This window comes from Kogia breviceps, chromosome 14 (assembly GCF_026419965.1).
Source record: "Kogia breviceps isolate mKogBre1 chromosome 14, mKogBre1 haplotype 1, whole genome shotgun sequence".
NCBI classification, from domain to species: domain Eukaryota; kingdom Metazoa; phylum Chordata; class Mammalia; order Artiodactyla; family Physeteridae; genus Kogia; species Kogia breviceps.
The window spans coordinates 21,374,725-21,397,942 of NC_081323.1; the positions used below are offsets into that span (position 1 = coordinate 21,374,725).

Below are 23,218 nucleotides of genomic sequence, written 5' to 3' on the forward strand. Positions count from 1 at the left end.
GTCACGTGAGCCTCCAGGTTTCCTTCTGCCCAGGTGGCTCACCCATGATGCAGACCCAGATCCTCCCATCTTCGTGGATTCTGAAACTTCATCTGCACTCTGCCTCCCCCAGAACTCATGGGGCAAATTAGGAAGCCCGTAGCTAGGCTGAGGGCCACGCCTGGGCCAGAGGCCAGGGACAGGGGGAGGTCATCCAGGCTGGCCCCCGTCCCTTCTCGGCTGAGCAACCCCATGAAGACCTGTGGGGCCACTCTGAGGTTTTCTTTCTGGATTGCAGCCTGGGTGGACCACGTAGAGTGAAGACTTCATCTAAAACCTAGAATTTAAAATAACTCTGTTTTTTAACAGAGAAGGGTCATCAAGGATCAACCACGGTTGCCCCATTGTATAGATGGGGGAACTGAGGCCCAGAGAGGGGTGAGGACAAGCCTAGGGTCTCACAGGGAGGAAATGGCAGAGCCAGGCCAAGGGCCCAGGTCTCCTGACTCCAGCTGGAGTCTTTCCTCCACATGTCATGAGGAGAGCAGACAGAACCCATCAGCAACTTTGCAGCCAGGCAGCTACTCCAGAGGCATCCCACTCTGGGGTTTCCCAAAGGGGGTACCTCCCTGAGGTCCAGAGAACCCCTCTAGGCCTTGGCTCTCAGGTCTGAACCCAAGCCCATAAATTGCGCTCTACCAAGGCCAGTGAAACGTGCACGAGCTGTGTATTTGTGTTGTCCCAGCAAGGAGCCTAAATGATAATCCCCATCAAGGGCAATTAATTGCATCAGAAAGACGGGGTTCCTAGGGCCCTTCACCCTGCCAACCGGGCGCTTATTAAACACGACAGGACAGTAGGGTCTCTGCCAATTTCGAGGCTCTGCCTGTGGGAGTGTTTTTAAAATCCTGAAATGACGTTAATGGTGTGGTTAATGCCAGTCTAAATATTCCATGGCTGTGAGTAATTAGCTAGACCAACGCTGTCCAGCAGAAATCAAATGCGAGCCTGCATGTGTCATTTAAAATTTTCGGGAATTCCCCGGTGGCCCAGTGGTTAGGATTCCTCGCTTTCACAGCCGAGAGCCCGGTTCAATCCCTGGTTGGGGAACTAAGACTCTGTAAATAAAAATAAATAAATAAAAATAGCTTCTGGTAGCCACAATAAAGAAAAGTAAAAAAAAAAAACAGGTGCAGTTAATTTAATAATATATTTGATGTAACCCCCAAATATTGTCATTTCAACACACAATCAATGTAAAACATTATTCATGAGCTATTTTACATTCCTTTTATGTATAAGTCATCAGAATCTGGTGTGTATCTCACACTGATGGCACATCTCAATTCGGACTGGCCTCATTTCTGGTGATCAGCAGCCACGTGTGGTTCTTGACTACCACGGGGAGGCTGGGGTATCTCCACAGATCCCACACCGAGGGAGGGAGCAGGAATCTAGTGAGCACATACTATATGCCAGGCACTGGGACTGATGTCACTGAATCCCCACGACGAATCTGGAATGTAGGTGGTGTTCACCCTATCTTATAGCTGGGACAACTGAGGCTCAGAGAGGTGAAGTGACTGGGCTGAAGTCACACAGTAGCTGGGACCAAGGTCCGCTGACCCAGACTTCTGCTGAGGCTCAGCGAGGAGGGCTTACGTGAGCCTGACTCCTCAGGAGTTATTTCCCTCTCGTTTCCCCCTCAAACATCTTTTTGAGATTTCTGGCTGCTGAGCAAAGGGAGTCTGTGGAAGGGGTTTGCCCAGCCTCAACCTGAGCTTTGGAGAGGGAGCACGGCACCAGCGCCAGGGTGGCAGCAACGACAGAACCCGTATCACAATTTTAATTAACTAATGAGTTGTACAACTAGTTGTTTAGTGTCTGTCTCCCCTCCTCGACTGTGAGTTCTTATAAGGAAAAACAATGTGATCTTTATTCCCCACTATATCCTCAAGGCCAAACAGCCTGCCCCAGCCAGCTGCACCTGGTAAGCTCTGAGTTCACTTCTTCTGGAACCTCCTCCATCACAAGGAGCTCCAGAGGAGGCTCCTTCCACCTCTGAAGGGCATGATCTGTTTGAAAAGGCAGCCGCAGGCCTGGGCTCAAGCTCCCGCTCGGCCATTTACTTACATGTGGCTTTGGACAAGTCACTTAAGCCTCCTGAATCTCAATTTCCTCACCTGTAAAATGGGAATAAAAGAGCCCATTTCATGGGGTTGTTTTAGGACCAGAGGGAAAGGCACATGGGACACACTTTGTTCTCTGCTGTGTCTGTGTCAGTTACCACTGGTGCCTTTATTAATATCATGGGACTTACAGCACATCCACAGGTGGGCCCTCGGTGGACCCTCTGGGCCAGAGAAGAGGGCTCTGTGCCTCTCAGATGTTTGAAGACAGGGACCAGGCCCCCATATTTTCTTGTCTGTGCCCAGGTGTCCCCAGCCCCCTCTACCGCCTGAGTGCCTTTGCTTGTTTTCTTTCCTTCTTTCCTTTCAAGCGTGTCTGGAGTGCCTGCCGTGTGATCTGCACCAGAGCTAGACCCGAGGGGTCCCGAGGCTGGTGACTCTCTTCACAGTGCTCATCTTGTCACTCAGGCCGAGACCGGGTGCTCACCACACCTCACAGGATCCACTGTGATCTAGGCCTGTCACTAGTCACCTCTCTGCCCTTATCTTCCTTGCTGTCTCCCCCTCGCCTCCCCTGCTCCAGTCACACTGGCCTCCTTGCTGCTCCTCAAACATTCCAGGAACACTCCTGCCTCAGGACCTTTGCATTTGATGTTCGTGTTCCGTGGAACACGGTCCTTTCAGACCCCCAGCCTCTGATCAAATGTTGTCCTGATCATCTAATATAAAACCGCGGTCCCTGGCCCTCTGAAGCCCCTTACATTTCTGTTTTTCTGAACTCTGACCATTATCTGCCACATTACATGTTTATTTCTTGACTCTCTGTTGCCCTCACTACAATGGAAACCCCATGAGAACAAGGGCAGTGGCTGTCTTGTTCTCCAGCCTGGATCCTGGCACAGAGTGTGTGCTCAAGAACTAACTATTGAATGAACACACAAACGTGGTGTTTTTTTTTTTTTTTTTTTTTTGCGGTATGCGGGCCTCTCACTGTTGTGGCCTCTCCCGTTGCGGAGCACAGGCTCCGGACGCACAGGCTCAGCGTCCATGGCTCACGGGCTTAGTTGCTCCGCGGCATGTGGGATCTTCCCGGACCAGGGCACGAACCCGTGTCTCCTGCATCGGCAGGCGGATTCTCAACCACTGCGCCACCAGGGAAGCCCCAAACGTGGTTTTTGAAACCTGTTTGTGCCGGTCTCCCCCAGGGACTGGGATGTCCTCGAGGGAGGGGCCGAGCTGGTTTTGCTCATCCCTTTGCGCCTGCAGGGCCAAGCACATAGTGGGCCCTCAGCTGCTACTGGCCGTGTGGAACTGAACACACCACACTCTGGGAAGGGTTATGACTTCTGTGTTACCATGACTCGCAGCCGTCGCTTGCTGAGGGTCTAGAATGTGCCAGATCATACGTCAAGCGCTTACCTGTTTTTTCATTAAATCCTCACAACACTGAAGGGTAGATATTTCATGCCCATTTTACAGATGAGGAAACTGAGTCCCGAGAGGTACCCAAGGTCTTCTAGCTGGCAAGTGCAGATCCGGGGTCCAGCTTGGCTCTTCCTGACTCCAAATAGGAAATAACACTCCCTGCGCTGGCCCCTCTGGGCACTGAGCTGAGTGCGATGTTCACTGTCCTCCTCGCAGCCACAGTGACCCCATGAGGTCCCACCACTGACATCCTTGTTTAATGATGAGCAGCCTGAGACTTAGAGGGATCAGACGTGTGCTGAAGATGACATAGCTGGTGGCCACCGCGTGATCCGTCTCTAGGGTCTGAGCTCTTAATCACAAGAAGGGTGTTGTTTGGGGCCAAAATCTCTGTTGACTGGAGGGGAGAGGGTCAGCCTGGCCCACTCCTGATGATGTTGGGATTTTGTCCCCCATCAGGTGGACCTGGGAGTCAGGCACGCCAGGCCCTAATCAGGCCCTCTTCCCCTGCATTCTAAGTCACCCCTAGTAGCCATCCTCTCTCTGCACTACAGCTTTTCCCATCTCGAAAATGGGAGCTTGATCATCACTGCAGAGCCCTTCCAGCTCAATACCGTAGAAGGAAATGAGGGATAATGACTTGACCAAGATATACAAGGTTTCCAACATAGATCTTTAGACACTTGGGGCATTGTTCTCCGCCCTGAAGAAAATTCCCTTTAAAGCCAGAGCTGTAGTGTTAAACCAAAGGAATGACATTCTAATGGTGAAATTTCAGGCAAGGTTGGGGGTAGGGACAAGTCTTGACAAACCTGACCCAGGCTGCTGGGACTGGGTGGGGGGAGAGGGGTTTCCCCAGGGGTCCCTGCTGAAGTGAACACATCATCGGGTCTCTCATATTAATGATCTATTGGGAGAATCCGGATGGAGGTGCTGGGTAATTATATTTAAGCGGCTGGAACCTGCTCCAGAGTTTCATGCCACTTGCCAAGGCCTGTAAATCATGCCACAGCAGCTCAGGGAGGGGATAAATTCCCCTCTAATACAGGAACACCTCCAGCTGTGATCTTGAATGCAGTACAGCACCTTGCGGGGGTGTGTGGCTTTCAGAGCCTCCCCACCCCCAGGGGAAGGCAGCCTTCCAGGAGCAAGAAGGAGGTGAGGGACACAGCAGGCTGAGCAGAAGCCCATGATCCTGGAGGTGCAGCCCTCCTACCCCCTCAGGAGAAACCTGGTTCAGAGCCACAAGGCAGCTTCAGAGGTTCAGAGGGAAGAGAGTGCCCAGGACTACGTGCATGTTCTCATTTCTGTCCATCCATCCATCCATCCATCCATCCATCCATCCATCCATCCATCCATCCAATATCTCCTCTTTGCTAGTGCGGTGTGTGCAGTGGTGAAAGGTCACCCACTGGCTTCAAATCCTACCCTGTGTGACCTTGGGAGGGTCTCTTCACCTCTCTGAGCCTCAGTTTCCTCGTCTGTGTACCTCCCCTCCCCCAACCGTAGGGCTGTTGCAAGAGCAGATGAGACAGAATCTCAGCATCCATTTTACCAACAGGCACTGTGCCTATGGCTTTAAATATATCATCGCATTTAAACCACTCAGGGAGGGAGGCCAGGATTATCCCCATTTCACGATGGAGAAACGGAGACTGGAGGGGGTAAAGAAACTTGCCCAGAGTCACACACTGACTTATTCTTGCTAACTTCTACCCACGTTCACCACACTTTTCTTTCCATACTCCTGTCCACCCCTTTCCCCCAAACCCCACCTGCTTCAACACCCTTGAGGGTGGAGTTCCGAAGGGACACACGCTCACAACCCACGTGCAGGGCTGTGTGCAGCAGAACAAACCCTGGCCTCGTTTGAAGCCAGACAGAGGCAGGCTTGAAGTTGGTCTCACCCCATCCCAGCTGTGTGATCCTGAGAAAGCTACTCAACCTCTCTGAGCCTCAGTTTCCTCATCTCTAGAGTGGAGATAGTGATCCCTAACTTACTGGGTTTCATAAAAATTAAGTGAGATAAGCATGAAGAGCCCGTCTGCAGCACACAGTAGAGGCGCAATAAATGTTAGCTCTTGATTTGTCTGTCCTCACTCTCTCTAGGATAATCTATAGCTTTCAAGGTCTCTGGATGTCATCTTATTGCTCTACTTCATTGTACAGGTGGGGAAACTGAGGCCCAGGGAAGTTCAGAGACTTCTGAGACCACACATCCCATGAATAGGGAGAAAGAGGCCTGCATCCGGGGCGCCACCCCGCTCCATCACAATCCTCCACCCTGTGCCCCACTGGCCACTCATGCCCAGAGGAAGCAGAAGCCCCAGCACTGACCAGGCTGGAAGGCCTGTGTCCTCAAGGAGGCCACCTCTGGCCATGGGTCAAGTGTGTGTCCTTTGGGCCCCCGTTCCACCTTGGTCTCAGTGTCCAATATTCAATTGCTGTTCCTGCTTCCCTGGTCCCTGGAAAGGTAGTTTCTAAGGATCACTGTTCTTTTCTCCCGTGCTCCTGTCCCCTCAACCAGAGGTGGTGTGCGAGGCCCCACTGCCTCTAAGCAGAGGCTCTGTTCCACTCCCCACCCCCACCCCAATGAGGCTGGGAAGGCCCCGTCGATCTCTCAAGAGGCAGCTGGCTCTGGGTTTGGATCCCGATTCTGCCTCTTCTGGGCTGTGTGACCTTGGGCCCTTTCCCTCTCTGAGCCTCTGTTTCCTCATCTGTAAAATGGGAATAAAAACCGAGCTTAGCACATAGGATCGTTGTCTAGCTAAACACCCATCACTCACTGCAGCACCTGGTGGATGGTGGCTCAGGCTCAGGAAAGGTAGCTGTGAGGCCTGACTTCCCGTGTCGCTGGTCTGGTTCAGTGGACGTTCTCCAGATGGGCTCAGCTCGGGTCTGGAGGAGTCTGAGGAGTGAGGAAAGCTGACAGTCAGGCCTCAAGGCCCTCGGGAGGCTTCCAGCTCCACTGACACCAGTAGGGTGAGGCCAGCGACCAGGCCACATGGCCACTGGTAGCCTTGACAGGAGGGTACAGCCTAGAACAAGGGAAGGGATGGCCTGCCCTGCTCTGTCCAGCTTTGGTCTCCCCCAGCCCTCCCCCAACCCTCCCACCCCTTTTAAGAGGGACACTGACTCACTGGCAGGGAAGGGGCTGTCAGGACTGGGCGGGCCTGCAGACCACATATTCTCACCTGGGTGAGTTCATCAGCCTCTGGGGGACTCAAGTCTGGCTCTGGTTCTGGTCAGCCCTCACTCCGGTATTCCCCTGCCTAGAGTCTGTCTCCTCTTGTATGGCTCTTCAAACCCCACATGCCCCATCCCCACCCGAAGTTCTATCTTTCCCCTCCAGTCTGGCCCTCATCTGGGCTTCCCATCTCAGTAAGTGGCCCCCATCCATCCACCTACCCTGTCCCTGAGATGGGATCCAACCCCAAGCCCCCTGCCCCACCCCTCCCCGGAGTGAACATCTCCTGATGAACCTCCCCTACTTAAAACTCTAAATGCTTCTCACACTTAGAAAAAAATCCAAACAGCTTTCCTTCTGGGGCCTCGCCTCGCACTGGCTCCCCCTCACTCTCACTTCCAGCCACTTGGCCTTCTGGCAGTTTCTAGAATGTACCCTGCCCCCTCCCACCACAGTTCCCTCTGCCAGGAGCACTGTCACACCTCTCGCAGAGCTCGGCTCTAGAGCGACTTCCTGGAGGGGCCCGCGGTCCCTCTGGAGGCCTCTCCTTAGCCCCTCACCTCTCTCCTTTGTAGCCCTGCCACCCTCAGCTGGGCTTGAGCACCCCAAGGGACCAGCCTGACTCTCCTCACTCATATTCTCTGAGCTTAGCACGTAGGGGGGGCCTCGGTGAATCTCGCTGATTGAATGAGCGAGGGAAATAATGGATAAATAAATAAAGAGCTGCATCTTCAGCCTGGGGAACAAAAGATGTGGGGCACGGGATGGGGGGCAGTATTGCAGCCACAGGGGAGCCCGGGCCCTGCACTGACTCCCCATCTCTGTGTCACTCCGGGGTTTTGCTCCCTCTCTGCGCCTCAGTTTCCCCAGAAGAATGAGGCAGTTGGGTGAGGTGACCTTTAACGTGGAGGGTAGCAGGGGGTTACGAAGGAAGCGGGCAAGTGGCCGAGCTGGGGCCCGGAGGTGGGACTGGAGGGAGTTTGACCAGGTCCACGTAAAGACAAATGTTCCCACAGTCAGAGCTGTCCTGCTGCTGGACCGGCTGCCTCGTGAGGAAGTGAGCTCACCATTGCTGGAGGTATGAAAGCAGGGGCGCTGTGGGGAAAGACCCCTAGCACTTCCTGGGCAGTTGGACACATGACCAGGCACACAGCCTGGAATTGGGAAAGACACAGACTCTAGAGGTCAGTCTCAGCTCTGTCCTTATTAGCTGTGTGACCGGAGATACAGCCTTGACCTTGCAAGGTTTTGAGAAGCTGCACAGGGCCTGGAGCCATGTAAGTGTTTGGTAAGTGCCAGCATCTTCCCCAGCGCAGCCTGCATGCCAAGGATGCAACTTCTGGCCGTTCACAGGACAAACTAGCTGCTTCGTTCCAAGCCCAGCAAGGGCCTGGGCCCCGTTTATAGGGTCTCATGGAGTGCTCACCTGGGCCCTCGTGCCCAGGGGGCCCTGGCCTTGACCCTGGAGCCTAGGAGAAAGGGCAGCCTTGAGTGGGCCCCTCACCACGCTGGGTGCCCCCTCCAGATCCATGGGCCTGTGACTTTTTTCCACCACCACCCTCTCCCGTCGCCTCCGTGCAGGGAGGCCCAACATTTCCACGCCTCCCAATCACGGCAAACTGCCTCATCAATCATGTTCTCTCTAATTAACTTCTAATTTACCTCTTTAGTCAAATCTGTTTACAATCAGAGACAAGAAAACATGCAGCAGCTCAAGGTGCAGACGTGGGACCAGCTCCAGGGAGGTGGAGGATCAATCAGCCCTCGACCGGGGTGGGAGCCCAGTAAGGGGTCTACAAGGCAGGGGCAGGGGTACCACTTGGACCAGTGCCCTAGCCCCCAGCAGCCTGGCATTCAGCACCAGCCCCTCATCCCCCAGAGGGCTTTCCTGCTGGGGCCCACAGCCGCAAATCGCCAGCCGCCACCTGCCCTCCCCACCCTTGGGTTCCCCCTCTCTCTGGTTTTTCTGCCCCACTAGGTGGGGAGCGCCCCATGGGCAATCATCCTGCCCCTCACTGGCTGTGTGGCCTCAGCAAATGACTGGACAACTCTGAGCTTCTGTTTCCAGGTTTGCAAAGTGAGGGGTAAAGTCACATCACCCAACTTGCTGGTGGCAGCCTGGCCAGCCGTGCCTGGACACCGAGCTCAGGGTGGAAGGAACACGGGCCTTGTCTGTTTGGTTTTCGTTTCTATATTTTGGATGTTTTAAATGTTTAAAAATTTGAACTAATCTCCAACTTACAGAAAAGTTGCAAGCATGGTATGTGATATGCCATTACCTCCAAATTTCAGTGTGCATTTTCTAAAACAAAGACATATTCTTACATAACCACAATATAACCACAGGGATAGGGACATTTGTGGGGAAACATCACTGCTGTCTAATCTCAGCCAGGGCCTGAGTTTTAAGCCCACTGCATCACTTGCTGGCTGTGTGACTCCGGCCAAGCCACAGGGCCCCTCCTAGGCCCCGCTTCCACATCTAAAGCAGGCGGTCAAGGTAACAGTCTTATCTCTATCTTGCAGGGTTGATGTGGGTGTGGACTCAACGAGCAGCTGGGTGATGGGTGGGAAGCAATGTGGTAGAGGGGGTGCGGGTACTGCCCCCCTCTCTGTGTTCAAGGAGGAAAGGGAGGCTAAGGGGGACCGGTAACCTGTTCTAGGTCACACGATATGAAGGCCAGAGTCAGAGCCCTGGGAGAGCCTGGCCTGGAAGAGGCCGAACCCTGGAATGGGGGACCTGAGACTCAGACAGCCCAGTGACTTAGGCCCTTTGACCTACGTTAAGGTGGAAAGTAGGGAATTCCCTGGCGGTCCAGTGGTTAGGACTCGGTGCTTTTGCTGCTGGGGCCCGGGTTCAATCCCTGATCGGGGAACTAAGATCCCACAGGCCACATGGCACAGCCAGAAAAAAAAAAACAGGGAGGCAGTTGAGGGTTGATGATTATTAATGGTGCACCAATAATACTAACAGTAACCAATGAGCAAGTCACCTTGCAGGAGGCCTCTCACGGGGGCTGCGGGAGATGCAAGGCGGAGGTAGGACCCCCTGACGGTGCACCAGGCCGATACGCGGGACTCTCGGAGGGGCCTGTGAGCCATCGAGGGTGCGGGGGCCGATAGGGGGACACCTGCTTGGCCCTGGCTCCCAGCCTGTCTTCTCACAGGAGACCCCCTCCTCCTCATTCACATGTACACCCACTCATGGATTCATTCTGTTCACACTCGCTGTCCTCTCTGCCTGGAACATTCCTCCAGCTCTGCCCTTGACTGCCCTGCTCACCTTTCACGTCTCAGCTGGAACATCACCTCCTATGAAAGGCCCTCCAGGGCTTCCCTGGTGGCGCAGTGGTTGAGAGTCTGCCTGCCGATGCAGGGGACACGGGTTCGTGCCCTGGTCCGGGAAGATCCCACATGCCGCGGAGTGGCTGGGTCCGTGAGCCATGGCCGCTGAGCCTGCACGTCTGGAGCCTGTGCTCCGCAACGTGAGAGGCCACAGCAGTGAGAGGCTGGCGTACCGCAAAAAAAAAAAAAAAGAAAGAAAGCCCCTCCAGAACCATCTTATCTCAAGTAGAACCTCGCCACTCCCATACAACACACCCTCTAATTTGCTCTTTATTTTAAAAAAATTTATTTATTTATTTTTGGCTGCATTGGGTCTTCGTTGCTGCACGCAGACTTTCTCTAGTTGTGGCGAGTGCGGGCTACTCTTCCTTGCGGTGCATGGACTTCTCACTGCGGTGGCTTCTCTTGCTGCAGAACACGGGCTCTAGGCATGCAGGCTTCAGTAGTTGTGGCTCGTGGGCTCAGTAGTTAGGGCTCACGGGCTCGAGAGCGCAGGCTCGGTAGTTGTGGCGCACGGGCTTAGTTGCTCCACGGCATGTGGGATCTTCCTGGACCAGGGCTCGAACCCGTGTCCCCTGCATTGGCAAGCAGATTCTTAACCACTATGCCACCAGGGAAGTCCCTCTTATTTGCTCTTTACCTCATTACCTTATTTTCTTCATCTCACCTATTTCTATCTGAAATTATATCATTTCATTCTTCTTCTTTTGATTGGTTTAGCTTGCTCTGTGCCTGTCTCCTTCCACTCATGAGTTCCTTAAGAGCAGGGATCTTTGGGCTTCCCTGGTGGTCCAGTGGTTAAGACTCTGTGCTTCTACTGCAGGAGGCACAGATTCGGTCCCTGGTTGAGGAACTAAGATCCCACATGCTGTGTGGGAAAAAAAAAAAAAAAAAAAAAAAGAGTAGAGAGGCTTGTTTTGTTCCTTTCTATCTCCCCAGAGCCCAGCAGGAACACAAAGCTCAACAAATATGGTGGAATGAACTTTGAATTCACCCGTTTGTTAGTATTTGCCTTGGTGCCTGTCGATGTGGGGGATGCAGAAATGGAATTAGACCGATGTTCTGCCCTCACGTGCTCACCGTCCTGCCCAATATGTAACTGCAGGATCTCAGCAAAGCCCAGCCCCCTGCACCTAACACTACTGACAGGATAAAACCTCCTGGGACAGCCCTCTTGGGGGGTTGGCCAGACGAGGGGCAATGCGCCTGGGGCAGCATCCAGACAGAGCCCTGGGTCCTGTCTAGGTCAGAGCTCTGGGGCCAGGCCAGTGTGGGCTCCAGCCCAGCTCTGCCCAATCTCACCCGGCCCCGATGGCTCTGGCTGGAGACCTGAACTGACACCAGTTGTCCGTGGGGCTCTGGAGGAAGCTCTGAGAGGGGGAACGACTCCAGTCCAGCGTGCACAAGCTCCAGTTTGTCTCTTTGTCTTTGGGGGGTATGTGTGTGTGTGAACCCCGGCTGGGGAGCCCCTTCCTGGGGAGCAGGCATCCTATTCAAGGACTGGGAGATGCATCCTGTCTGGAAGCCTCAGGGATATGATGGCTTCGGGTGACGGAGAGGGCACCTCAGCTGTCTCCCTGCACTGTTTGTTCATATTTCTATTCCCTGCCCGTGTTCCTCGTTTCAAAGGCCATGTAAGTAGGTGTCCAGGGGTGTCTCTGATTCTGCTCCTATAGAATTTGCCTTGTTTAATCAGTAACAGGATGGCTGCCTCTGACAGCTGTTTTTCCCAGAAAAAACAATGCTATTAGGGATGGGGTGAGTTGGGAAGCAGCAAGAATGGGGCCTCTTGGCTTAAGTTCACCTTAGCCACAGATTTGTGGGCGACCCCGGTGCCTGTCACTTCCTGTCCCTGGACCTCAGTTTGCCCATCTGTAAAACGAGGGGGTGGCTTCCCTGGTGGCGCAGTGGTTGAGAGTCCGCCTGCCGATACAGAGGACGCAGGTTCGTGCCCCGGTCTGGGAAGATCCCACGTGCCGCGGAGTGGCTGGGCCCGTGAGCCATGGCCTCTGGGCCTGCATGTCCGGAGCCTGTGCTCCGCAACGGGAGAGGCCACAACAGTGAGAGGCCCGCGTACCGCAAAAAAAAACAAAAAACAAAAAAACCAAAAAAAACGAGGGAAGTCAGACTCTGTGACCCCTCAGCGGGGACTTTGAGATACAAGGTGAGATACAAGAGGTGGTGCCACAGTGGAGGGTGGGCTGAGTTCGTGGAGCATCACTCACTCGGATGCCGGAGGAGAAGAGGCATTTAAATCCAAGGTGGCATTTTTATCGCTGTGTTCTTAATTGTAATTGCTATTTAATTAGATTGATGATAATTAATAATACTAATAATGTACTGTCCTTTGTCTGGGACAATGACATTGCAGACCCACTGTCCCAAAGTGGAGCTGGGCTGCACTGAACCTCCCTCCTCCTCTTCTCTCCCGCCCAACCCCCTTTTTCCAACTTTGTCTCCCTTTTCACCCATGCTCGGCACACTGGGTTGTGACCATTGCTTGTCACGATGGTCTCCTGTTAGACCACGAAGTGCTCCAGAGAGCTGGGGACTGGTCCAGGCATCTCATGCCCCGCTCCACCCCGCAAAACATAGAGGAATCCTCCCAGAGAGGGGACTGATACCTACTGGATGGCAGGAAGGGTAAGTGGGCGGGTGTGTGGATGGATGGTTGGAAAGATGGATACATGCATTAATGAACGGCTTTAGTCTCTGGCCAGGGAGGTGACAGCACTATCCGACCCCCAGAGGGGACCCACCTCTGCTCTCAGCCCCCTTCTCCCTGACCGAGCCCGGCCCGCTAGAACTCCATGATAGCTCTCAGATACGTCTCCTCCTCTCCATCCTCAAGGTCACGGCCCTGGCTGAAGCCACCAGCACGCTTGTCTAGACAGCAGGACCAGCCGCTGCCCGGCTCTCACAGCCTCCTGACCTACCCCTTTCTATCCATTATGTGCAAAACCGGAGCGTCTTTCGGACTCATATACGTATGTGACCTGTCTCTCTCTGGTTCAGAACACTTCCAGGGCCCCTCTGGGCCTTCTGAAAAGAGTACAAACGCTTGGCCTTGGCATTGGAGCATTCCTAATCTGGCTCCTGCCCGCCTCCCTGTCACTGTCTCTACTAATGCCCCGCCCTCCTCCCTGCACGCTCCTTCCGCTAACACACGCTCTGGCCACCCTGGAGCGGGCACACTTCCTCCAACACGCTTCCCCCCTCTGGGCCTTTGCCACGCTCTTCCCTCGGCAACCTCTCCCCTCCTGCCCCGCTCCCTCCTCTCCACCCAATTCTCCACCCTTCACAGTTGAACTCAGATGCCACCTCCTCCACGATGCCCTCCGTGATGCCCCAGGGAGAAGGAGCTACTCTGCTTGCCCACAAGTGTTTTTGTGGGTCTTTGACAGTATCCTCCCCCTACTCCCCACTTGCTTTCCAGGTAGAATCCCCATTTCCCACAAGAATGTGGGGATGTATTTTATTAACCCTTCTTGGGCTTTGAGTTCAAGTCTCAGCTCTCACCCGCAATAGCCTGTGACCGTCCAGCCTATTCCTCTTTCTGACACTTGATTTTCCCATCTATAAAACGGGGGCAGCAGCTTGCCCTTCACAGGGCTGTGGTGACAATTAACTGGGTCTGTAAGGCCCCCAGCTCAGAGCTGGACTCTTTCCTGCCTCCCCACCTCTGCCTGCTCATTTCTGTTCCTGGAAGCCCCTCCTGTCTTCTTACCTGCGGAAATTCCACTCTCCCTTTTATTCCTGGGCCAGAGCAGCCTCCTCCAGGAAGTGGCGGGGACCTTCCCAGACATAATTCAGTTCAGATGTTCCCACTGCTTCCCACCCTGACTCAGGACGCATTTGTGACTGCCACTCTGACCACTGTGAGCCCAGGCTGGGTGCCAGCCCCTCCAGACAGTGGGCCAGAGGGACACAGAGGACAGGAGCGGAACAGATCCTGTCCCACACGGTGGCGTTTCCTCCACGCAGGCGGCCAGAATCTCAGTCTCCACCCTTCACTCCATCATTCATCCTCTCATCCTCCCTCCCCTCACCCATCCCCCCACCTTCCTCCTTGACTCAGTCATCGTATTCCACACATTTCTCATCTCTGCGTAAAGTCCTCCGATGGCTTCCCATTGCATGTGGGAGACAATCCAAACTCCTTACTGTGGCTGACAAGGCCCCGTACGGTCTGGCCCCAGCCCCGTTCTGCAAACTCATCTCCTTCCGCTCTCCTCCTCATTCTCATGGCACATCTGGCCGTTCCTCAATAGGTAAACCACACTCCTGCCCCAGGGTCTTTGCGCTTGCTATTTCCTCTGTCTAGAATCTTATTCCCAATTTCCCCTGGCAGCTGCTCTGTTCAGCAGTCCTGTCTCAACTCCAACATTACCTCCTCAGAAAGGCTGACCATCCAGTCCAGAGTAGCTACCCTTCCTTCCAGTCACTCTTTTATTTTCTTTATAGCTCCTAAGTGCCACCTCAGGCTGCCTTGCTGGTTTATCTCTTGCTTGTTTACTTCTGTCTCCCCTGCTTGGAAGGCAGCAGGGAAAGGAGCATGTCTGCCTTGTTTGTTCTCTATTCCCACAGGGTCCGGCACAGAGTAAGTGCTCGGAACGTATTTGCTGAGGAAATGTTGCAGGAGCACCACGTGGGTGGCAGGCCCTGCGCTGGGCACAGCAGAGCAGAAATGGATGAAACGCGGCTCCCACCCTCAGTCAGCTCATAGGGCAGGTGGGGAGAAGTGGGCTCAGGGAAAGCTCACTGGGGGTCTGGGGAGGGCAGAGAGGGGGTGGAAGGGGAGCTGGGGGGCCTCAGGGCTGAGGGCAGAGTGTGTGGGGTTCTCGGCACCTCTGCTTACCATGCTCTGGCTGATGGGGGTTATATCTGCCTCTATCTCTCCCGTGAGGCTGGGAGCCCCCCGAGGGCAGGACTTGTGCTCCTGCTTCCCAGATAGGGAGCCAGTCTCAAAGAATGAGTAGGGTCAACAGGGGTTTGGGGAAGTGGGAAGTGGGGCCGGTAACAGAGAAGGAAGGGCGTGGACAAGGGTCTGGGGTCGGGGACATCAGTGCGGGCTGTAAGCAGTGGCTGGACAGTAGCTCAGGCCCACCCATGGCACTTCGGTTCAATTCCCCAACCCCTTAAAGAGCACCTGCTGGGACTTCCCTGGTGGCGCAGTGGTTAAGAATCCGCCTGCCAACCTAGAAAAATGGTACAGATGAACCTGTTTGCAGGACAGAAATAGAGACACAGATGTAGAGAACAAACGTATGGACACCAAGGGGGGAAGCAGCGGGTGGTGGCGGTGGGATGAATTGGGAGACTGGGATTGACATATATACACCAGTATGTATAAAATAAATAACTAATAAGAACATGCTGTATAAAAAAATAAATAAAATAAAATTCAAAAAAAAATAAAGAATCCGTCTGCCAATGCAGGGGACACGGGTTCGAGCCCCGGTCCAGGAAGATCCCACATGTCGTGGAGCGAACAAGCCCATGTGCCACTACTACTGAGCCTGTGCTCTAGAGCCTGCGAGCCACAACTTCTGAAGCCTATGCACCTAGAGCCCGTGCTCCACAACAAGAGAAGCCACTGCAAGGAGAAGCTCATGCAAGGCAATAAAGAGTAGCCCCTGCTCGCCGCAACTAGAGAAAGTCTACAAGCAGCAATGAAGACCCAAAGCAGCCAAGACAAAAAGCACTTGTATAAAATACATTGCTCACCCTTTGTTCCTAAAGGACCTTGGCTTGGGTGTTCGCTGATGGATGGATTGATGTCCTCATGGGTTTTCTCCTTCATTCTGGAAGGTATAAACAAAGATGAATCAGCTCCCAGTCCAGTGGGGAAGGTGAACAAGAACACCCAATAAGATAAGGATATCAGGGAGGATGATATGACCACTGATCAGCACATTATAGGTGCTCAAGCACTTCCTGTGTATCAGCTTGTTGCTGGTCTAGACAGTGAGTAGTATTGTATAGCATGATCGCCCCATTTTATAGATGAGGAAACTGAGTTAGGCAGGTGAAGTGACTCACCCAGGGTCACACAGCTGGGGAGAAGCAGGATTAGATTTGAACCCAGGTAGCCTGTCTCCAGCATCCATGCCCTGTGTTCACTGCCCGTGTGGGTCCACGAGGCCAGCCTGGTGAAAGCTTGTTTGTGCATCTTTTAATCTTTCCCAATTACAGAGAGACTTTTGCCTGCAGCTGCTAAAAGCAAGAACCTGTCCTCAGGCCTTGACCCCAAGAGGGCTGGAGCAAGGTTGGGGGTAGGGGGGAAGGCAGCTGGCACAGGCCATGTCCTGCCATGGCCACTTAATGAGCTTAACTGATAACCACAGGCCCAGGCAGGCTGCCAGCTGGGTCTGTTCATTTGGCCAGGCTTCCTGGCCTTACACCCACTGGCTGGGGGAGGGTGGCATTGGGGCCAAAGGAGGGGCCTGAGGATCTCCAGTTGTTTGAGTGCTGGCAGCCATGGTCAGCATCAGTGACACGGTTGTGTGACCTTGGGCAAATTCCTTGATCTCTCTGTACTTCCTTTTCTTATTTGTAAAATGGAGGTGAGCGTGGTACCTTGGAGGATGCTACAGGGGTGCAGCAAGGTGCTGGGGACAGTGGCCTTCAGTTCAGAGACTACCCGGCATGTAGTAGGCACTCAGCAAAATTTCCACCCCAGTCCTTCAAAGGCCTCAAGAAAACAATCTCAGCCCTACCACGCTTGAATAAAGCAGAAAAAGCCTGCGGTGAGAGGCTGGAGAACTGGACTCTCATCTGGCTGTCTCTAAGTGAAGGGGTGACCTGGACCTTAGCTTTCTCTGGGCCTCAGTGTTCTCATCTGCAAAATGGTATAACAATAGTCTCCACATCACATGAATGTGGGGAGGATTCGAGGAGGCAGGCATTTAGTTGGCTCTATAATGGAGCTGACAGTAGGGTAATTTTGGATGGCTGGATCTGCAGATCCTGTGTGATTTTAGGACAGTCACCTACTTTCTTGGGGCCTCTGTTCTCTCATTTGTAAAACATCTGACCCCAAGTTGTGCTTCCCCCCAGCTCTGTCGTTCCAGGAGTTCAACAGTGTTGATTACTGCTTCCTCTGAAACCCACCTAATCTGCTTTAGATGAGGGGAGAGTAAAGTCCTCGTGTCCAGGGGAGGGGGGAAAAGTGGGGGCCGGAATTTTTGTGCCCATTTCCCAGCTAAGGAGAGTGAAGCCCCTGGATTTTAATGGCGAGACACATGTCCCTGCCCACTGCTCCCTCTTGCCTGTTCAAGCTGTGGGGCTGGCGCAGGGAAGGACCAGACTCTCCTGGGCCCCAGGAAGGCCTGGGGAGAGGGGTCTGGGTCTGGATTCTCCATGGCGTGGGGCTGTGTCAGCTCAGAGTGGAGGCAGGGCCTGAGGGTGGGTGGGCACGTTGATTGCAGCCATTCCTCTCTCCCTGCAGTGCCTGCTTCTGATGAAATTTTATGGCAGCTGGAAATATGACTCCGTCAGCCCTAAAAGCACTTCTATTTATTCATTAAAGATATTTATTACTGAGCTGCCCTCTGCCGGTCCCACCCGACTCCTGCCGGGCCCGTGAACTTGCTCCCAGTCCTCAGTGTTGGGGGAAGCTTCCACAGGGCAGGGGGCCCCTCCCTATAGAGTGACAGGCTGGCTCTGCCTCAGCCACATCCCTAACCCCCTGTCTCTAACCCACTACCTCTTCCCAGTCTGAAGCGCCAGTATCTCCTCTTCTTGGGTCTCCTGCTTCCATGCTGGGCTCCGCAGTGTGAGCTCCATCAAGCGGTCAAAGGGATCTTTTCAAAACCAGATCACATCCCTTCCATGCTCAAAACCCCTCCGTGGCCCTCCAGGCCCGGCAAGATCTGGCCCCTGCCCCCCTCTCTGGCCTTATCCTCCACCAGCCCTGCCTCACACATGGGGCCACAGTGGCTTCTTTTGGCTATTTTCCGGAGAATGACGGTGCTCTCTCTCTGCCTCAGGACCTTTGCACCTGTGCTTTTGCTTAGAACCCTCTTCCCTCAGCTCTTGGGCTGCCCAGCTCCTTGACATCATTCAGAGCGTAGCTCAAAGGCACCTCATCGAAGAGGACTTCCCAGACCACCCATCCTCAGAGTCCCCCATGAACTAGTCTCTATCACTTTGCACTGAGTTTGCTCCTTGACAGTAATCACTCTACGCATTTGTTTACTTGTTTATTGTCCTTCAGTCTGTCCCACAAGGACGAGGACATGAGAGCCCCTGGAGAGCAGGAACAATGTCTGTTTTGTTTCCAGCTCTGGTGGGTGTCCAGTAAATTGTGCAGGGGAGGTGGGTGATGAACTCCCAGGCACCATGAGCTGGTCACAGGTGTGGAGTTCCCCGGGCTGGGCCCTCAGAGACCCTCTCAGTTCCCAGATGAAGGAGAGCCAAGATTTCCGAGAGGGTAAGGCTCATGTCTCACAGAGGGTGGGCTGGGGGGTCCTGCCCCTGGTCCCCTGCCCTCCTGCATCTGGGTGTTTCCTGGATGGGCGGGCTTGCTGAAGCCTCAGGGGCTGGATCCGGGCTGGAACCTTCCTCAGCTGTGGCCAGACCACGGCCTGGTTTCTGAAGATCCGCCTCTGGTGGCTCTTCCCCAGCTGCTCTCTAGGGCTTTAGAGCAGAGCCTCTTCCCAGGGGCTGTGGGAAGCCTCCTGCAGCCTTCCCGCTGCCTTAGGGGTGGTGGCCTTGCTCCTTGCTCAGCTAATATCAGTGTATCTGGGTCCTGGGCACTTTCTGCATGACCTGCGAGGCCGGATCTTGCTTGAGGGGTCAGAATGGAGGCTTCATCACCAACCAATGGAATCTGTTTCTTCATCACTCAGGGACTGTGGAGATTTAACTGGAACAAGCTGTGACTCTGGACAAACGTGACCCCCGAACTCCCAGGAAATCACCACGTATGTGGTTCTGTCAGGTTCTGCCACAGCCAGAAGCTCACTCAGCCCTGGGCTCGCTGACCTCAGGGTAGCCAGCGCCTATCCAGTGAGGTAACTGTGAAAACCCCCTCAGCTCCAAAGGCCCCCTGCATTGTCACGGCTCCATTCCTCTGCCTGCGCGGTTCCCTCTGCCTCGGATGACTTTCTAGTGATACCTCTCGGGTGTGGAGACTCACGGCCATCCTAAGGCCTCCGTGAAAGTCACTCAAGACACGGTTATGGTGCCGGGTCCCGTCTCTCCCAATCTCTCCTGCTAGGTTTGGGGGCCCCTCTCTGACCCTCACCTCTGTTGAAGCCCATCGTCGCTCTCTTGTGACACCCTGTTCGCCTACCGTGGGGGTGGTTCACACTGCCTTTCAATCTGGGGGGCGCGGTTCCAGAGCCCAGCATGGGGCCTGGCACAGAGTGGGTGCTCAGCAAACGTCTCCCGGGAGGTGACTGGAAGGAGGCAACGTGGGACGCGGAGCGAGGAGCAGGGAGGTGCTGGGTGAGGGGTGTGAGCTGGTGGGTGGGCAGAGGAGGGGATGACGCGAAAGGCGGGCAAGGAGTCTCGCTCCAAGCGTGCTTGAAAGTGGCTTCTCCTCCTCGCTGCTGCTGCGGTGGGAAAGCCTAACCTTCTTCCAGGGAAGAGCAGCCAGGGAGCCTGGCCCCGGGGCCCTCACGCAGGTGAGTGTTGCAGCCACTGCTCAGATGTGGCATGAGAGACGCAGGGAGAAAGCAGGGACCCTGCAGGGCCGCTGGGGGCTTCAGTCATGAGGCTGATCTGGCTGCTTCTCTGGGGCTTCTGCTTCCAGTGAGATAGGGCGGAGCCCCTTCTCTGCCACGTACTTGGGGGACAGTGCAGCTCTGGGGTCAAGAGTGAGGGCTCTGAAACCACTTTGCTGTTCCCCTCCCAGCTCTGTCACTTTGTAAGCCACTGACACCTCTCGATCTGCTTTCCTCATCTGTGAAATGGATTGATAATAAAAGTACCTACACCTCACGAACGAGGGTTAAATGTGCTAATTTGACGAGCTCATAGCAAGAGCTTCAATGAGTATCAGCTAATGTGGCACACACTCAATAAATCCATTCTTCCGAAACACTGAATGACTTCACTCATAAGAGAAATGCAAATTAAGACAGTAAACTCCATTCCCTGATCAGAGAGGCAGAGATGAACACGGCTAACACGGCCACGGAGGGTGTGGGGCAGCCCTCACATACACCACTGATGGAAGGATGGCAACGTGACAATATGCATCACGGTGAAAATTGCACGTCCCCTCTTACTTAGCAATTCTGCTTGGGAATTTAAACGCACACGTGTGAAATGACGTTCTATACAAGGATGTTCACTGCAGCATTGTAACAGCCAAAGATCGAAGACAACCTAAACGTCCATTAACGGGGTTCACTGAATTATGGTACCGCTCTACAATGGAGCTCAGCTATCAAAGGAGTAGGGGGGACTCTGCGTTAGGTAGATGTAGAGTGAAAAGCAAGGTGCAGACCGGAGACTGGGAGATGCCACCATTTGTGTTGACTATATTTTATTCACTTGAGGACACTGAAGACTGCCTCTGAAAGGATACTTCAGCTCATTAGCACTGGCTGCTTCTGGGGAGGGGCCTGGGTGGGCCGGAGACGCAGCTGGCGGGGAGACTTATGCACTGAATCTCCTTATGTACCTTCTGAAGTTTATGCCAAGGGTGTGTGTTACCTTATCAAGGGAAAGGTGACTGGAGGAGCGCTTGCCATTTTCTCGGCAGATAACGAAGGCCCACCTCTGTGATACCAACCACTTTCCATGTGTACCAGGGAGCAAGAGATTGAAAAATGTGGCTCCACTTTTATCTCTACTGTGGAGTAAGAAAATCTAATCAAGAAGTTTTTGCCTTTAGGAAAGCGAGTCTCGTCTCCCTGTTGACACTAAATTGACGCTCTTGGTAATGGCAGGAGATGCCACCTGGGCACTGGTGCTGCTGTGAGGGTGACTGAAGGTTGCCTTCCAGCTTCCCTGACGATGCATTTCCCCCAGATAAAGAAGGAATGCAGCCTGCATGCAAATCTCTCTAAATTAGACACGGCCCATCTTGACGCTGCTGAATTCAGGCCGAACACCATGAGCAGAGCAGCAAGCTGCAAAGGAAGAGGAAAATGAAATCCTCATTTCCCTCATGAAGAAATTCTGGCTAATAGTGCTGAAAGGCTATTTTATTGCCATGTGTAGATAGGAAAAGGAATACCGCCTGGCTGGGGTGCCAGGTCCTGGACTCAGCTACAGACAAAAGGATGGACACGAAGGAGATTTGTTTGAAGGGGAGAGCTTGGGAAGCCCACGAGTGGTGGACACAGAAGTCGTGTTCAGAACCACAGGGCAAATGGGGCCTTTATTTGAGCCCAAGAAGTCCTCCTGGAGGGGTGGGGCTGCTTGGTGGGGCAGAATCTCAGCCATGAGCAGACGCAAGAGGTAGGACCACACCCCTCGAGCCTAAGGGTGAGCAAGGTTAATGATGAGGATCTTTCCCTTGTTCTTAAAGCTTTTCTTAGCCTTGAGTGGCGGGTTGTTAAAGTTAGCTGAGTTTAGAGATTTCTCCTCATCCCGTCTCCTTGGTCTCCCAACCCCTGGAACCGTACACTCTTTCTGAATCCTAAGGGATTGTACCTCACATTCCCCCCAAACCCTCCCATCACAAAACTGATGGAAAAGGGGACCTCATCCTCATTTGGAAGTGAAGGTGTGAGTTCAAACTTGCTTTTAGTACAGGGACTTATTGGAAAAACAAACTCTCAGGAGGCAGTCTAACATAGGAAGCAGGGCAAAGTGGGGGGACTGTAGTTGAGGGGGTCAGTGGCCTGGAGCCCTACCCACCTTCTCTTCTATGTTGGCTTCTGATGCACTTGTGGGAAGCCCGGGGCTCAGGTAGAACACAGCTGGAAAACTGCTGGACAGAACTTCTCTGGATGGATAATCAGGTGACAGCAGTTGCTTCTGGGGATAGGGAGGCCGGGGGCGGGTGGGAGATGGGAAGGGAGACTCCTCTCTGCATACCTATTGTTAAAATTTGAACTTCTGTACCATGTACAAGCATTACCTGGGTAAAAACAAAATTTAAAAAGAAAATAAAGCTGAAGGACTAATGATCTAAGTACAAACCTTAGTTCAAAAAATTTAAGATTCTGAACTTATTTATGAAACAGAAACAGACTCACAGACATAGAGGACAGACTTGTGGTTGCCGAGGGGGAGGAGGGGTGGGGGAAGGATGGATTGGGAGCTGGGGATTAGCAGAAGCCAACTATTATATATAGGATGGATGAACAAGGTCCGACTGTATAGCACAGGGAACAATCATTTTGCTGTACAGCAGAAACTAACACAACATCGTAAATCAACTATATTTCAATAAAGAATAAATATAAAAAATTTTAAGATTCTATAGGTTACATTCGTTGTGAATTCATTAAATCCCATATGGACAGTGGAACAGACTGAAGTGGACTGTATCAGTCAGGAACCTGTGATTGCCTCCTGAACAGAGGCAGCTCAAGGAAGGGCAGAGCGCGGGCTGTGGAGTCAGACCTCGCTTTGAATGCCGGCTCTGTGCGTACTGGTCCCAGGGCCTTGCACAAGTCACGTACTCTCTGGGACCTCAGTAAACTGGGGATAATGATGCCAGCAGGGCTGCTGTGCAGGTTAGAAAGAACGGACGTAAACACCTGCATATAGCAGGTGTTTGATACATGGTTGCTATTATAATTACAGAAAAGTGAAACTAAAAAATAACTAGGGCTTCCCTGGTGGCGCAGTGGTTGAGAGTCCGCCTGCCGATGCAGGGGACACGGGTTCGTGCCCCGGTCCGGGAAGATCCCACATGCCGCGGAGCGGCTGGGCCCGTGAGCCATGGCCGCTGAGCCTGCGCGTCCAGAGCCTGTGTTCCGCAACGGGAGAGGCCACAACAGTGAGAGGCCTGCCTAGCACAAACAAACAAACAAACAAACATACAAAACTAAATCCAAAATGTGACTGTAGGGCAACTCTGATTCTGTAACGGGCCCTGGAGCAGGCTCAAGATGCCTCCCTGGGGAGTGCTTACCTCATGGTAATAACGGGCACACCATCCATCTTCCCACCAGGCTGGACATGAGCACCGAGAGGGTGGGGCCTGCCTCACTCACCGCTCCGTCACCAGCCCAATCTGGGG

General features: G+C 53.6%; 1 long non-coding RNA gene across 1 annotated transcript; it reads right to left on the minus strand.

Annotated features, from left to right (window-relative positions):
• Window positions 1-6,235: 6,235 nt before the first annotated feature.
• Window positions 6,236-22,092, minus strand: LOC131740668 (uncharacterized). The gene is made up of 3 exons (XR_009330959.2): window positions 21,886-22,092; window positions 15,793-15,869; window positions 6,236-6,441 (listed from the first exon to the last, which is right to left on the minus strand). It is a non-coding gene; the product is annotated as an uncharacterized lncRNA (long non-coding RNA).
• Window positions 22,093-23,218: the final 1,126 nt, after the last annotated feature.